Below are 11,285 nucleotides of genomic sequence, written 5' to 3' on the forward strand. Positions count from 1 at the left end.
GGGTCGTATTCGCGAATAGGAGTGAAGCAGTTGGGGTCCCAGGTACTTGTTCTACATATTCGCAAGGTGATGGTCACGTTCATGAAGGTATAAGCTAGAAAAGCATCACGTTCGCAAGGTATGTGTCGCATTTACAAAGAGTAAATTGAAGAGGCAGTCAAGTTGTTCTACGCGAATGCGAGAGGATGGTCGCGTTCGTGAAGAAGGAAATCTGGGCAAACAACGTGAAATTCAAAATCGAGGAGTTGATTGGGGCAAGTGTTTGTCACTTGTTTTGGTTAAACCCCATGATTATATCTTTGATTTTATCATCTAAATTGTGATTTGGGGTGAAAAATTGAGGAAAAAGTGGAGGTGTTCTTGAGATGAAATTTTGAGGTTTTGAATAGGATTTTGTTGTCGGATTTGAGTAAATTTTGTATGGTAAGACTCGTGAGTGAATGGACTTTCGGGTTTTGTGACTTTTGTCGGATTTCAAGACGTGGACCCGGGGGTGGGTTTGAGCCAATTTCGGATTTTTGGCTATAATTTGGTATTTTTCTTGTGGAATTGACTCCTTTAGCCTATATTGATCTTATTGTATTGCTTGTGGCTAGATTCGGGTCATTTGGAGGCCAATTTGAGAGGCAAAGGCATCACAGAGTAGGATTTTGGCTTGGTTTGAGGTAAGTAACTCTTCCAATCTTGGTTCTGAGGGTTCGAAACCCCAGATTATGTGTTATGTGATTGGTATTGAGGTGACGCACATGCCAAGTGACGGGTGTGCGGGTTTACACCGTGAAAGGCAACTCTATTGCACCATTTAGTGACTCTATCATGTTGATATCTATGTTTTCATCATATGATAAAGTAGTTGAGCTGTAAATCATGCTAGATATCATGTTAGGCTTTGTGCCGGTATTGTTTGGACCCTTAGCGGTTGTTTCTTGCTGTCATCTCACTAGTTTTCATTTAATATTCCATACTCGGTCATGATCATGCATTTTTATATCATATCTCAGTCTCTATTATTTATTGATTCATCATATCATTGTTCTGGGTTGTTTTCATGACATTGTTAGCCCGTGGTGAGACTGGAGAGGTTGATGACTGAGTGAGGCCGAGAGCCTTATTATGAGTGACAGTTATGGGATCGATATACACACCGCAACAATTATGTTGATGATTATGATAGCGCTTGGGCTGCAAGAGCCCCTCCAAAGTCTATAACACTTCTTCAATGAACGCGGATGATATTATTGAGGGATGGATTTCCCTGGACATGGATTTGTCCGAAGTACTTGATACCTGGAGATGGATTTCTCCACATGGCTAAATTGCCTTTTTCCTCGATACTGGGTGACTTATTGTCAGTGTTATATATGTTCCAGATGGATTCCCTGGGCCGAATGGCCATATATAGTATCGAGTGGTTGAGAACTTGAGAGTAGGAGCACATGGTGCAATTCATACTTTCTGTGCATTAGCATGTAGAGATTAGCTAAGCTGTATACTTTACACTATTCAGATCTGTATTACTTTATTGCTTTGAGCTATATATTTGACTAGAAAGCATGCCTACGTTCTGCACATTTACTTCTATTATACTTGTTGAGGTCGAGTTCGTCACTACCTTTCAGTCCAAAATCTGTTATTTACTAAGTTGGTGTACTCACGTTACTCTCTGCACCTCGTGTGTAGATCCAGGCAATACTGGTCATAGCGGTGGTTGCTAATCGAGGTTCTAGAGTTTGGAGACTATCGAGGTAGCTGCATAGCGTTTGCAGACCTTGACTCTCCTTCTTTATATTTATCGTACTTTCAGTTTATATCTTTAGACTCTTTAGTAGATTGTATTTTCTGATCTATACGCTCATGTACTCAGCGACACCCTGGTTTTGGGCTGGATTGTATCAATTTGGGATTTTCTTATGTTTCAAACAATTTTTCTTAAAATGTTAAATGCTTTCATTAATGTTTTCAAACTTATTATTCTTGTGTTGGGTTGTTGAGTTGAGGCTGGCCTAGTTCTATGATAGGCGCCATCATGACGGTTGATTTTGGGGTCGTGACAACAGTTGTCTCAGCTATTTCTTTAGAAGTTCCTTCCTATCAATCAGAGAGAGGAATATCAGAGGCAGTTTGAGTGCCTGCAACAGGGTTCTATGACTATCACTTAGTATTAGACTTGATTTGTGGATCTGGCCCATCATGCTATTCTTCTGCTTCCTACCGAGAGAGAGAGGGTGATGAGGTTTATTGAGGGACTTGCTCAGCCTATCAGATTGAAGATGGCTAAGGAGACTGGGTGTGAGATATCTTTTCAGGCGGCAGCCAATATTGCGAGGCAAGTCAAGATAGTTTTAGCTCAGGGGAGTGGTCAGGGGTCTAACAAGAGGTTGTGTCACTCCGGTGGATTCAGTGGGGCCTCATCTAGAGGTCGAGGTACTTTTGGTAGAGGCCATCCTCCCTGGCCGTCTCATTCATCACTCCAAGCATCCCATAGTGCTTCAGGTAGTCGTGGTCCTCATATGCATTATTCGAATCAGCTAGCCTTTAGCACACCACCAGCTCCTATCAATGCACCTCTTATTCAAAGTTATTACCATGGTCAGCCGGTCCGTTCGGGTTAGTCTCATTTTCTACGGCCGTATTATTAGGAAGGATATTTCGAGTATGGTGGCTATGGGCATATTAAGAGGACCTGTCCGAGATTATTGGGCGTTCCTCCACAACAACAGAGTTATCATGCCATGATTCCGGCACCTGGTGCACCACCGCTCGCTCAGCCAGCCAGAGGCAGGGGTCAGGCAGCTAGAAGTAGAGGTCAGGCCGCTAAAGGTGGAGGTCAGACTATTAGAGGTGGAGCTGTGGCCGCTAGAGGTGGAGGCTAGCCAGCAAGGGGGTCATCCTAAGGATATGGTTCAGAGTGGTGGAGCCTAGACCCAATGTTATGCTTTTCCAGCCAAGCCTAAGGCTGAGTCATCCGAATGCTGTTATCTCTGGTACTGTTTCAGTTTGCAGTAGAGATGCTTCAGCTCTATTTGATCCAGGGTCTACCTACTCCTATGTGTCATCTTATTCCCCGTGATTCCTTGAGTGCCCCTATATATGTGTTCACATCTGTGGGGGATTCTATTGTTGTAGATCGTGTCTATCGTTCATGTGTGGTTATTATTGAGGGCCTTGAGACTAGCATAAATCTTCTACTTCTCGATATGTTGATTTTGATGTCATTTTGGGGATGGATTGGCTGTCACCTTATCATGCTATATTGGAGTATCACGCCAAGACAGTGACCTTAGACTTGCCGGGGTTGCCTCAGTTAGAGTGGAGAGGGAATTCTGGTCATTCTACTAGTAGGGTTATCTCTTATATGAAGTCTCATCGTATGGTCAAGAAGGGGTGTCTAGCTTATTTGGTTTATGTCCGCGATTCTAGTGCGGAGATTCCTTCCATGCATTCTGTACCAGTTGTTCGAGAGTTTCTAGAGGTATTTCCTGTAGACCTGCTGGGGATGCCACCTGACAGGGATATTGACTTCTGTATTGATTTGGTTTCGGGCACTCAGCCTATTTCTATTCCGCCATATTGTATGGCCCCGCCAGAGTTGAAAGCGTTGAAGGAGCAGTTGCAAGATTTGCTTGATAATGTCTTTATTAGACCTAGTGTCTCGACCTGGGATGCGCTCATGTTATTTATGAAGAAGAAAGATGGGTCGATGATGATATGCATTAATTACTGGCAGTTGAACAAAGTCACTATCAAGAATAAGTATCCATTGCCAAGGATTGATGACTTATTTGATCAGCTTCAGGGTGCCAAAGTGTTTTCAAAGATCGATTTGAGGTCTGGATACCATAAGTTAAGGATTAGGGCGTCTGATGTCCCTACGACAACTTTTCAGACTCGATATAAGCATTATGAGTTCTTGGTGATGTCATTTGGCTTGGCAAATGCCCCAGCAATATTTATGGATTTGATGAACTGGTGTTCAAGCCTTAACCGGATTCCTTTGTGATTGTGTTTATTGATGATATCTTGATCGTCTTGCAACCGAGAGGAGCACAAGTAGCACCTTCGGATCGTACATCAGACGCTGAGAGACAACCAGTTTTATTCTATGATTTCAAAATGCAAGTTTTGGTTAGTATCAGTCGCCTTCTTGGGGCACGTTGTATCAGTAGAGGGTATTCAGGTGCATCCTAAGAAGATTGAGGCCGTTCAGAATTGGCCTAGGCCTACTTCAGCCACAAAGATCTGTAGTTTCTTGGGATTGGTGGGTTATTACCATCGGTTTGTGGAGGGGTTTTCATCTATAGCAACCCCATTGACTAGGTTGACCCAGAAGGGTGCCCCATTCAGATGGTTAGATGAGTGTGAGGCGAGCTTTCAGAAGCTTAAGAAAACTTTGACATCGACGCCAATGTTGGTGTTGCCCACAACTTCAGAGTCTTATATAGTATATTGTGACGCATCTCGTATTGGACTTGGTGCGGTATTGATACACGGTGGCAAGGTAATTGCATATGCTTCATGGAAGTTGAAGGTTCACGAGAAAAATTATCATGTTCATGACTTAGAGCTGGCAGCCATTGTTAACGTGCTTAAGATTTGGAGGCACTATCTTTATGGCGTATCGTGTGATATGTTCATGGATCATCAGAGTTTGCAGTATTTGTTCAAGAAAAAGGAGCTCAATTTGAGGCAGAGAAGGTGGTTGAAGCTATTGAAGGACTATGATATCACCATATTGTATCATCCCAGGAAGGCCAATGTGGTGGCCGATGCTTTGAGTAGGAAGTCAGTTAGTATGGGCAGCCTTGCGTATATCCCCGTTGGTGAGAGACTGCTCGCATTGGATGTTCAGGCCTTGCCCAATCAGTTCGTGAGGTTGGATGTTTTTGAGCCCAACCATGTTCTAGCCTGTACAATTACCCGGTCTTCTTTATTTGAGAGCATCAGGGATCAACAGTATGACTATCCTTATTTGCTTGTTCTTAGAGACACGGTGCGTCACAGTGGTGCCAAGTAGGTTACTATTGGAGATGATGGAGTTTTGAGGATGCAGAGTCATATTTGTGTGCCTTATGTGGACGGGCTTCGTGAGTTGATTCTTGAGAAGGCCCACAGTTCCTAATATTCTATTCATCCGGGCGTTGCCAAGATGTATCAGGACTTGCGGCAACATTATTGGTGGAGGAGGATGAAGAAGGATATAGTTGCATATGTAGCTCAGTGTCTAAATTGACAGCAAGTAAAGTACGAACATCAGAGACCTGGTGGTTTGATTTAGAAGATAGAGATTCTTGAGTAGAAGTAGGAGCGTATCACTATGGATTTCGTTGTTGGACTCCCACGGACTCAGAGGAAGTTCGATGCAATTTGAGTCATTATGGATAGACTGACCAAGTCAGCGCATTTCATTCCTATGGCAGTTACCTATTCTTCAGAGCGGTTGGCAAAGATTTATATCCGCGAGATCGTTTGTCTTTATGATGTGCCAGTGTCTATCATTTCTGATCGAGGTACGCAGTTTACCTCGCATTTCTGGAGGGCAGTGCAGCGTGAGTTGGGAACGCAGGTTGAGCTAAGCACAACATTTCATCCTCAAATAGACGGGCAGTTTGAGCCCACTATTAAGATATTGGAGGATATGCTCCGCGCATGTGTTATTGACTTCGGAGGTTTGTGTGATCAGTTCTTACCGCTTGCGGAGTTTGCCTACAACAACAATTATCAATCGAGCATCCAGATGGCTCCCTATGAGGCATTATATGGTAGACGGTATTGATGGCCGATTGGATGGCTTGAGCCGGGGGAGGCTCAGTTATTGGGTACAAAGTTGGTACATGATGCCTCGGATAAAGTTAAGATCATTCTGGATAGACTTCACATAACTCAGTCCAGGCAGAAAAGTTACGTCGGCTGTAAGGTCCGTGATGTTGCATTCATGGTCGGGGAGAGAGTGTTTCTCCGTGTGCCACCCATGAAGGGTGTGATGACTTTTGGAAAGAAGGGAAGTTGAGCCCTAGATACATCAGGCCTTTTGAGATTCTTGAGTAAGTGGGAGAGGTGGCTTACAGACTTGCGTTGTCACCTGGGTTATCAGTGATCCATCCAGTGTTCCATGTGTCCATGCTTCGGAAGTTTTACGACGACCCATCCCACGTGTTAGACTTCAGCACTGTCTAGCTGGTCAAGGATTTGACCTATAAGGAGGAGCCAGTAGCTATTCTAGACCGACAGGTTCATCAGTTGAGATCAAAGAGTTATCCTTCAATTCGAGTGCAGTGGAGAGGTCAGCCTGTTGAGGCAGCTACCTAGGAGTCCGAGTCCGATATGCGGAGTAGATATCCCCACCTTTTCACCAGCTCAGGTATTGTTATGTACGTTCGAGGACGAACGGTTGTTTTAGAGGTAGAGAATGTGATGACCCAAAAGGTCATCTTATGTTTTAGAACTCGATTCTACGCTCTTAAGCCTTAAAAATCTCATTTTTGCCCTTCTCAATTTGCGTGCGCAATTCCGACGTGTTTTCGAAAAGTTTTTATGTTGAAAGTTGATAAAAATAAGAACTTTTGCCTTAAAAGTTGATTTTACTTGACTTCGGTCAACGTTTTGAATAAAAACCCAGACCCGTGTTATGACGGTCCCGGTGCATCCGTATGAAATATAGGACCTGAATTGAATTTCGAGGTCCCTATCTCGAGTTATGAATTTTTGTTTAAAATAAAAAATCAGAAAAGCTAATGATCTTAAAGAATCGATTGATGTTTGTCCTTGTTGATACCTGGTCAATATTTTAGTTCCGGAGCCCGGTACATGTCCAATATAATATTTATAATTATCTTTGAAATTTGGTGAGAAACGGAATTGGTTTGATGTGATTTGGATGTCCAGTTGTGAAGTTAGATGTTTTAAAGCTTTCTTGAAAATTTCATTCGATTTGGTGTTCAATTCGTAGTTCTAGGTGTTATTTTGGTGATTTGATCGTGCGATCAAGTTCGTATGATGTTTTAGGCTTGTGTGCATGTTTGGTTTGGAGCCTCGAGGGCTTGGGTGAGTTTCGGATAGGCTACGGGATGTTTTAGACTTAGAAAAATTTGGTTTTCTACAGTTTTAGGTGGCTTCTAGTTCCTTTCTTCGCATTTGCGAAGGCACTCTCGTGAATGCAAAGTAGAAACTGGGATGGTTGGGTTTTTCTTCTTCGCGAACGTGGAACGATGGGGGCATTACCCTTCGCGAACGCGACCAGCTCAACGCGAATGTGAAGCATTTGGGACCTGGGGGAGGGGTCAGTCATTCCTTCATTGAGAACGCGAGCAAGGGCTCCTGAATGCGAAGGCAAGGGGGAGTAGCCTTCACGAACGCGACGTAGGACTCGCGATCGCGTAAGCTTGGCAAGCTCTACTCTTTGCGAACACGATGAACACTGTCGCCCAACTATTAAACAGTCCCATTTCGGGACTTAAGCCATTCTTTCAAATTTTCAAAAGCTAGACGGCCTAGAGGCGATTTTCCCAAGCTACTTTCTTCTCCAAAGTGTTGGTAAGTGATTCTAAACCACTTTCTCTCAATTACCCATCACATTTCATGAATTTTCAACCTAAATCTGGAGTGTTCATGGTAAAATTGGGGTTTTTGGGTAGAAAGAAACTAGGGATTTCGAAAATTGGTGATTTAGAACTCGAATTAAGGTCGGATTCTAAAACCAATTACATATCCGGGCTCGGTGGTGAATGGGTAAATGGATTTTGGCCCGAACCTCAGGTTTTGACCAAGCGGGTCCGGGTTTTGACCAAGCGGGCCCTGGCGTCCTTTTCTATACCTCATACTTTACTGTTTTATTTATTTCGCAAACATTTGTATTTTCTTTCGGAAAATACTTGTAGTAAGATCTTTGAATGTTCATGGATTGTGACTCCGGATTCTGGGTAGTAATAGTATATAATCAAAGTTGATATTTATTTACTTCCACGTTCATTTCGACTTGTTTTAGCTTGCTTATTATTAATCATTGAAATTTAAAGGAATTGGATAATAAATCTCTAACATTGGCTTTTCTAGCAAGTGTGATGTTAGGCGTCATCACGGTCCCGATGGTGGGAATTTTGGGTCGTGACATCTCAACAATGAATATCAGCTATATAAGATTAGAAACACCCGATAGCTGTGGATAATCTTGAGAAGTAGCTAGAGAGCACAAATGGAGAAGTGAAATTTTTTAACCGAAGATAACTCCAATCCTGATATTGAATTCCTCCATATAACTTAAGCCAATTTTTGTTAAAGAAATAGATTCCAAATGAATGTAGATAAAATTATTTCATTTGTGTATAAGTTGTATTGCTGTTATAGACTGTTTACCCTTAAAAGGAGTAACAATTAAATTTATACGTAGTCTAAGGGATACATGATTTAATTTAACATGAACAATCAAAGAACAACAAATAACTGAATTAAAAGAAAATAAGGCGATCAAACCAAATATGATGAAACAATTAAGCGTGGCTTTAAGTTTGAATGCTGGAAACCGGTTCCTGATCAAGCCCTCGAGATGAGCTCTGTTGCAACTAAAGAAATGAATAAATGAAGAACACTGTGAACAATAGCTAGAATACAAAAGTAAATTTTATTGCTTTGATATGCGTGCCAATAATGGTTGAAAAATAAAAAGGTGGAAGTCCATAGGATAATTTGAAGCATTTCAACGAAAAATGAAAATTTGAAGTTTTGGAAGGTTGAGAGGTTTGACCGGAAGTTGGCTTTATTGATATTGGGATCGGATTGCGATTCCGAGAGTTGGATTAGCTCCATTATGTCAATTGGGACTTGCATTCAGAATTTAACGTCATTCCGAGTTGATTTGATACTTCGACATGAGTTTTGGATGTTGGAGGATTTGGAAATTCATAAGTTCGATTTGAGGTGTGATTCAAAGTTTTGACATTATTTGATGTGATTTAAGGACTCGATCAGGTCCTCATTATGTTACAGAACTTGTTGGTATATTTTGACGGGGCCTCGGGTGTGTTTTGGATGGGCTACGAGCCATTTGCTCCTATTTTGGAATGTTGTTGCTGGTATCTGACGTCCTCTTCTGTGATCGCGTAGGTGGAGCCTCGATCGGGAAGGCTATTTAGAGGCTGGTACCTTTTCCTCTTCGCGTTTGCCTGATTATGTCCGCGATTGCGTGTGTGTGGGTGTTGCCTCTTCGCATTCACATTTGATCTTTCGCCCGCGTAGTGTTGGCCATGCTGAGGAGTCCCACTTTGTTCTTCGCGTTTGCATATATATGTTCGCGATCACGTACGTTGAGGCAGTCTTGGATTGCGTTCGCATTCCCTATTCTGCAATCGCATAGTACATTTTTAGGCGGTTGATGTTTCTTCTTCGCAATCGCATTGTTATTTCCGTGATTGCAATATGCAAATGCCGGGGCAGCAGAAATTAATTCCCAAATCAAGGGTTTTGATCCATTTATAATCTTTTGAGCAAGATACCTTGGATTTGGGCGATATTTCGTGGGTTTTATAAGCAATTCCTTGGGTTAAGTGTTCATTATTCGAAATTGATTGTATTTCATGATTCCATCTTTATTTTTATCATTTAATTCATAGTTTGAGTTGGGAAAATGAGGATTTTGAGAAAAGCTTTCAATAATGTAAAATGATTTGACGGACGAATTTATATCGAATTTTTGGTAATTCTTGTATGATTGGACTCGTTATTTTGGCTAGATTTGAGCTGTCCGGAGGTTGTTTCACTTGAGAAGGTCATTTTAGAGTATCGGTCTAGCTTCTTTGAGGTAAGTATCTTGCCTAACTTTGTGTGGGGGAACTACCCCTTAGAATTTGAGTCATTTCTGCTAATTGTGTCATGTGAAGGCCGTGTACGTGAGGTGACGAGTACGTACTCGAACTTAATTGTAGAAATTTGACCATTTAGGGACCTTAACTTCTTATATTCATTAGTTATGAAGTTGTTTATCATGTTAAATACTCCATTTACTAAATTTATCCTTATGTGTCTTATTTGGAATTAATTAATTCATGTTTTACCCTTATTGTCAATTGAACTTATATGTGCCTTAAGTGAAGTTGTTGCCTCTTTTATCGACATGCTATCTTTTCTGTAATTGTTTACCTTAATTGAAGTTATTATTATCTTCTCAGTAATTGCTTATCTTTAATTGAAGTTATTATTATATTTTTCGTAATTGCTTATCCTTAATTAAAGTTATTAATATCTTTTCTGTAATTGCTTATGCTTAATTGAAGTTATTATTATCTTTTTTGTAATTGCATATCCGTAATTGAATTTATTATTATCTCTTCTATAATTACTCAACCCTAAATGAAGTTTTGTTATCCCTTTTCATTGTTGACTCATCCTTATTGGGAATCATTGTTACACATTATCTCCCCCTCGTTGAGTTATTCCTGTTGAGACCATTATTCCCTATTGTGTCTTTCTTTATGAGCTCGTTCCTTCGTTTCTTTGTGTTCTGAAATTCTTGTGTTGTTTTAGTTGTCGTATTCTTGTGTTATTGCTGTTGTCGCTATTGTACTATGTATTATTGAGCTGAGGGTCGTGCATGGTTGTGGTATTGAAACCGTTTGAGGAAATGTTGTGGCATATGGGCACATGTTTAGATAGTCATTCTATTGTGTTGTAATGTTCTAGCACACGTGATATTGTTGTGAGGATTGTCGGGATGTTTGCACATGAGTTGTCTGTGCTGTTTTTATTATTGATATTTGCACATGTGCCGCGACAAGGCGGGCTATATATGTGGGTTTGCGCATGTGGCGAGACAAGGTGGGAATATTATTGTGCGCGTGCGGTGAGACAAGGCGGGCATTTTCTTTATTGTTGCGCACGTGGTGAGACAAGGTGGGCTATATCGGGGAATGATTTGTGATGACTTGTGACGGATTGGGGGCATTGTTATTGTTGTTATTTGTGTATTGGTGTGCCTACCATGTGTGATTTTTACATTTTGTGGTAATCATTTCTTATGTTCCATTCATTGCCTCTACTCTTACCTATGTGACTTGAATTGTGGTAGAACACTTGCACAAGCATACACGTAAATAAATCACCCATATCGGTTTAAGAAGATGAATCCTAATGTTATTGACCATTTACATATACTCCTGTGTACTTGCCTTCTATGTGGGAGTTATCCTGTTGGCACGTGAGTTGTCTGTGCAGTCATGAGTCATTATTATTGTTGGCATGTGATGGTCCGTACAGATATTAGATATTGTCTCTCTCTTGGCACGCGAGTCGTCTGTGTG

Source organism: Nicotiana sylvestris, chromosome 9 (assembly GCF_000393655.2).
Source record: "Nicotiana sylvestris chromosome 9, ASM39365v2, whole genome shotgun sequence".
Taxonomy (NCBI): Eukaryota; Viridiplantae; Streptophyta; class Magnoliopsida; order Solanales; family Solanaceae; genus Nicotiana; species Nicotiana sylvestris.